The 6,397-nt window shown below is 43.4% G+C and overlaps 1 protein-coding gene across 6 annotated transcripts in view; it reads left to right on the top strand.

Moving 5' to 3' along the window:
- Positions 1-6,397, top strand: part of AGAP1 (ArfGAP with GTPase domain, ankyrin repeat and PH domain 1) — a 292,152-nt gene that overhangs the window by 272,442 nt on the left and 13,313 nt on the right. The window lies entirely within an intron of this gene.

Below are 6,397 nucleotides of genomic sequence, written 5' to 3'. Positions count from 1 at the left end.
TAAAGCGGTTTTATCTCCTATTAGTAAGATTTTCTTTGGGCTGCAATTTGAGTGTAACCAAGGGAAGGAGGAGGGGACTGCAAAATTTTCTTCCGTCTCATGCAAATTGAGAGCAGATCTTTGTTCTGTTGGGTGGTAGGGTGCACCAAGAGCCTCAGAGCCCCGAAAGTCATGGCGGTGCGGCCCAGCGCCGGGCCCGAGCCTGCCGCCAACTCACAGAAGGGGTTAATGTTAATTCCTGCCCCGAGCCAGGGCTGCTAACAGCCAGTAGGTTTTGTTTTGTATCGCGCCGGTGAACTGAGCAGTCAGAAAAAAAAGTTTTTGGCAAGCCCTCGGCCTGCCCAGGACAGAAGAGGTGGGTCGGCTCAGGAAACTGTTTGCATGAGGAAAAGGGGAAACAATGGCCGCTCAGCGGGAGCAGAAGGGAGACCCGCTCCCACTGAATAGCTCCCCGAAAAACCCTGCTCAAAAGGAAGAGGGCCCGCTGGTGTTTGGGAATCCAATAAATTGTTTCAGGAAGTGAAAGTCTGTCCAGGCTAATGGAGCCGTGATTGACAGGTGGTTCTCATTACGGTGCCCATCAGGGGACAGAGCGAATTCCAGTGTTATTTAAGAGGTTAAGGAGAAATAAGATGCAGGTGACAGCCCAAGGCTGAGGCGTCTTGCACCGCTGTTCTTAAGGTTGCTTTTTCTCTGAAAGGTCTACAGAATGTAAAGCGAGCCGAGGGTGATAGTTTGGCAAACAGCAGTCACTGAAACTCAGCTTACCAGGTGCACGTGAGAGGAAGCAGGGAGATGGTCTGCTTCCAGGTCTGAATGTTGCTTTGGTACGTTTCTCGTGTCAGAGTTAGCTTTCCTCAGCAGTAGGATGGGATGTTCTGTCTGTCGAGCAGGCAGAGTGCTGCAGCCACGTACCGGCGCTCTTGGGCATCCCAGTGCAGGGTGAGGAGGATGAAGCAAGTGGAAGCCATCACTGCTTGCTCCTCTTGGCATGAGCTAGGACCCTTCTCCTGAGCCACACAGCCAGCGCTCAGCACCAAAACAACCACAATCACTACTTTTGTCTCTTCCTGGTGCTCTTACTGTGGCAGCTGACAAGAGCAAATCACAAAGCGTTTAGCTCAATCAGAACAAATTTGAACAACTGCTGGCACAAATGCAAAATACTTTTGAAGAGGCCACCTAGGGTTGGGTCAGATTTCTGGAGTGTGCTTCGCTGAGGTCTGAGCTTAGGTCGAGAAGGAAGGAGTTACCAAAACAAAAATGCATTACTAGTGATTCAGACTACCTCGTGTCCCTAACTGATAGGCATCTTTGTGCTGCAGAGCTGAAACCAAAATCTATTTCCATCCTTGTTCAGCAGAAGATGAAAGCAAGCTTCCTTTGCAAAGCGTCCAAACTACAATGTTACTTGCATAGGCTGTAGCCACCAAGTTTGTGTCTGTACGCTGTGACCACATTTTTAAGGTAGATCTGTATGCACATGTACATACAGCTGAGCGTGTAAAACCATACAGATCACCCTTTTTTCCTCTGATTCTGTATTTTTTCCTTTTTCTGCCCGTGATGGCCTGATAAACAGAACTGGGAGTCTTCGCACTTGTGGATGTCACGGGGTGGGAAGCTGAGAGATCTGCTCTGAGTCACTGTATTGATAGAATATTGCATGGTGCATGGTCAGATACAAGGATGTAATTTAACCAACAGATTCACGGATGGCTTGTGAATGACGGTGAAACTCCCGAGTATGACGCGTGTAATAAATCTGGTTCGACACAGAATTAATGTGGTATTCAGCATGATTATTTACCATTTGAAGTTCAGACGTGACTGTGTGCAAGAAGTAAATAGCTGTGCACAGGGCATTGGGGAAGGACGCTTAGAGGGGAGAAGAAAAATACCTTCTTGCATTGTTTCACAAGTGCATTCCTCAGTAATACTAATGAGAATTGCACTCTAAATGCAGGATTGATTTGTGATGAGATCAGCTCTAAAGAGTACATTTGTGGAGTGATAACCTGATTGGTGGCACTGCCTCTTGAATGGCTGAAGGGGTCTAATTGGCATATAACGCACTATAAATTTATTAGCAGGTTCTGCTTTCTCATTGGCAGACCTTCCCCTGCTAACCACCAGGAAATTACCAATTTTCAGGAGGTAGTCACTCAAGTCGCACTGTGTCGGGGTTTTAAAAAGAAACCTCCATCGATACCATTATAAATCCAGGCTTAGAGCTTGTACATCAAAAGCCAGCTGCAAATTGGTCGCTTCTGTAGTGGACGACTTGACCAGAGCAGAGAGCCGTGTGTTTACTATTCAACTTTTTATCCTCCTTCAGTCATTCCTCCTTCCCACCCCCTTGTTGCAAATCCAAGTTGCACGAAGACCATTAGGAGAGGACTAATCAGTTTGGCAGCCCTTGGGCTGCAGCTGCCACAAACTGGCATATACGCTTCATAGAAATTACAGTGTTTTGGCAGTTCACATTCAGGGCTTTGATGTACTTATTGATACATGCAGCCCTGGGGCACATCAGGCAGAGGAGGACATACCCACATTGGGGATTTTTCAGGAGCATAATAGAAATATTCAGGAGTCAGTGTAATTGTTTCAGTTACTCTGCTTTTAAGAAGCACGCTGGAGCCACAAATTAGAAAATAATATTCACATTTCTTCTAATTGGTAACAGATACAGGATATTTTATCTTTTTTAAATAATTTCCAAATGTGTCCTGAAGAGGGATTGCAGGGAAATGGCTGAAAGAGAGAGGGCACTTGCAGGCACAGCGCTTTGGCAAGCAGCAAAGAGGCTTTCATTTTGGCACACGGCTTTTAATTCCTGCACCTTGAAGTGGAATTGCTGTCACTTTTGGCAGGCATCTCCTATGCATATTTTCTTTGCTGTTGGGTTTTATCTGGGTTTCCCTTTGTTAAGCACTAACCATATGGCTAGTAAATCATAAAAGCTAAAAGGTTTGCGAGCGATTAATAGAAGTAGGTGTGCAATTAGAAATACTTCAGCGGTACTTGAGCACTCAGGTATCTTCTGAAAGCTGAGCCCATTTCAAGTCTCTCCTCTTTGGGCACCTTGGTGTTGCGTAGCCCTTCTGGCAGCTTTGTCCACTGGTGATATTCTAACTCAGTAGAAGGTGTCTTTGTTTTGTTTCCCTACTCCCTTTGGCATCATGTAACGGGAATGGCATTTCATCCCTTAAAAAAAAAAAAATTAAACCATCAAAAACAAACAAACAAAAAAAAGCACTGAGATTTCACAGAATGGCAGAACCACGGGGATTGGAAACGACCTCAAGAGATCACTGAGTCCAACCCCCCTGCCAAAGCATTACCCTACAGTAGGTTACACAGTTAGACGTCCAGATGGGCCATGAGTACCTCCATAGAAGAAGACTCCACCACCTCTCCGGACAACCTCTTCTAGTGCTCCATCACCCTTACCATAAAGAAGCTCTTCCACGTGTTGGTACAGCACTTTCATTTCTTAGGTACAGAGGAAACCTCAAAGATTTCTGTGAATGCTAAGGGCTGGTGATCAGCAAGAGTTAAGAGGAGGCCAAGGCAGCTGATGAACTAATGATTAGAGGTAATGCAGAAGAACGGGCAAAGATGTGTTGGAGAGGAAGAGGAGGCTATGGGATACTTTAGATACTTTAGATGTGGAGAATGTGGGAGGTGATTACAAGAGGAAGCAGAAGGGAGACCTCCAAGTGAATAGGGCCCTGTGGTGTCTGAAGAACATGGGTCAAGGAAAATGCCCTCCAGGATGGTTGGATACAGCCCTCAAAACCTTTAGCTGCAAACATGCCATCCTTCCATTGCTGACTTGCACAGAAAGAGCGCTTGTTTTTATTTGCTTGCTGTTCCAAATGTGTTTTTCTTTTTTTCTTTGAAGTCTATGCTCAAGTACAATGTTTACTACTTGTATTTTCTCTTTTATGTCTTACATAAATTTGGTGTAGCGTTTTGTGGGGTGTTTTTTTTTTCCCAAATACTCCAAAAAGTGTCTTCTTACTGCTTCTGCTGAATTAAGATAATATTAAAACCCCCTCAAAGGGTTTTTGTTTTGTAAACCAAACTATAGTGTTGCTTGGGAGTTACTGGCAACAAAGGATCAAAACTGTCAAGAAAATTTTTGAATGTCTCTGAGAAGTACTGTATTTAGACTATCCTCTCTCAGTTCCTGACCCTCAGGTAAAGATTACATTCACATTCTGCAGCCCAGAATGTGCTTTTACATTTCAGGTCATTGAAGCCACCTTGGTATCTAAGCAAGCTGGCATTTAAGATCTCTTTAATGTCTACACAGCAAGTTCATCAGGCCTTTGGGTAGACCTTAGAGGTTTCTTCCCATCTCATTATTTATAAAGCATTGGTGCACTCCTAGTTATGATACTTACCCACTTTACAGCATTATGAGCAGAGGAAAGGCTCCATTTCTCTTCTTTCATCTGTTTATGATGTGATACGTTCCAAAGCAGATCACATCAGCGACTGTTATGGTATCCTTAATGCACTGTGATAGTCGCATCACGGGAGGAGCTGCTGTAAAGCATATCGCTGATGTACGTCCCTGTTATATGCCACATTACTCTGAGTCTGTGGGAACCTTACTTGGCTACCTCGCTCTGTCTCTCAGCTGGCACAGATTATTGAAATTTATGCATTGAAATATTTGTATGTCACTTTTTCTTTCTTTCTTTCTTTTTTTTTTAATACCGTACAAGAGCTTCCTCTAGATGCGAACATAAAAGCAGGAGCCTAGTTTGAGGTGAAAACAGCTAGATACACAACCAAGATAACAGACTGCCTTCATTTTCTTCCTAATCATCCATTGTAATTCAGTTATCTATTCAGAACTACTTCCGTGTTTTGCGTGAAAATTTATTTCACGTGCAGTTTTTACAGTGGAAGAGGGGAGAAAAAAAGTCTGTTATGATTTCTTGAGTTATTATTTAAAATAATATTGCATTCAGTAGTATATCCGTAATACAGGAGAAAATTAATGTTAACAAATTGCAAATTAATGGAATCTTTTAACCCGAGTGATTGTGTATCAGATTGTAAATTGAAATCTGCGGTCTGCATTTAGGTACTGGCACAGTGCAGTTTGGTTTTACACGTAAGACATCAGGATAAATATGGTTACACATGAATAATGAAATCCGTTAGATATATATGCTTGCTATTCTCCGCATATTTGTAGATATTGGTGTCAAGTAAACAAGCAAACGTACTCTTGTTTTAATATTTTCACTCAGCTGTTCTAAAACAGCTGTTGGCTTTGTTAGGTAACCGTCGTAGGTCATATTTTTCCCCCTACGTGTTGATGTTGACAACTCAAGAAAGGGGAGTGGGCTATGTGTGATCCATGCAAAGTCTAGAACCACACAGTGAAAGCTCACCTTCTGTTTGGCAGCCAGCACAGTCAGAGATTTTGATTCAGCTTTTGCAAGGATATTCATGTGCATCTTCATCAGTGCATAGGTAGAAGGACCGAGGCTGTGAACACAACATTTTCGCAGTGATCAGTAAACAGTTGGTGAAAGGTGGTGGTCATCCATTGCTGTTTTGTTTGGGATGCTCATAAGGTCTCTCCTTGAGCATCTTAACAGGGATCCCATCCTCGCCTGCTGTTCGCAGAGCTTTTTTGATTGGCTTTTGGATTTGGCAGAAAAGAAAATTTCTGGAGTCCTTAAAATTTTGTCTTCAATCTCACGGGGCTGTTTTCATTCCACACAGTTGCACAGAACCAAAAGGCTTGGATTTGTACTGAGAAAAGACTCAACCATCTTGCAGATCTTACAGTTGTCCCCGCGTAATCTGCATTCTCAACAAACCTTTTCTTAGCATCTGCAGTGTTCCCCATAGCTGTATGTCACATAGCTTTTCCTTAGCCGAACATGGAGTAGTTTCAGACTTGATACCTTCTATCAGATGTACCTTAAAAATTATTATATTGTGTGTCGTGCAATGAAAACAAAAGTTTGCCATAATTTATGATGTTTGAGTCAGAGCCTATAGTTGCAGGATAATTATCTGGAAAGCCTTAGGTCAGTAAACCTAGGCTGGTAATTAATGTTTTACAGTAATAAATTCTGCAGTGTCTTAACACCTGAGGGGGAAATGCTGCTTGCTCTGTGGCATCACTAAAAAGCTGACCAAGATGTGCAAAAACAGCATCTGCTTTGGAGTTTGCTTGAGCAGGCCCAAAGTTCGAAGAAACTTGAGTTCAGAACGCTTTTGTGGCATTAAATTGTTCATCTTCGGCGGATAACTTTAGTGACAAAGATGGGAATAAACCATTTCCCAGCCGAGCTGCCTGCCTTGCCAGACCTGAGGACCCCAGGCTGGAGCTGTAGGCCAGCCGTGCTGCCAGGCC

The sequence above is a fragment of the Phasianus colchicus genome, chromosome 7 (genome assembly GCF_987193195.1).
Source record: "Phasianus colchicus chromosome 7, bPhaCol1.hap1.1, whole genome shotgun sequence".
NCBI classification, from domain to species: Eukaryota; Metazoa; Chordata; class Aves; order Galliformes; family Phasianidae; genus Phasianus; species Phasianus colchicus.
This window is presented reverse-complemented; position numbering and strand designations above follow the sequence as displayed.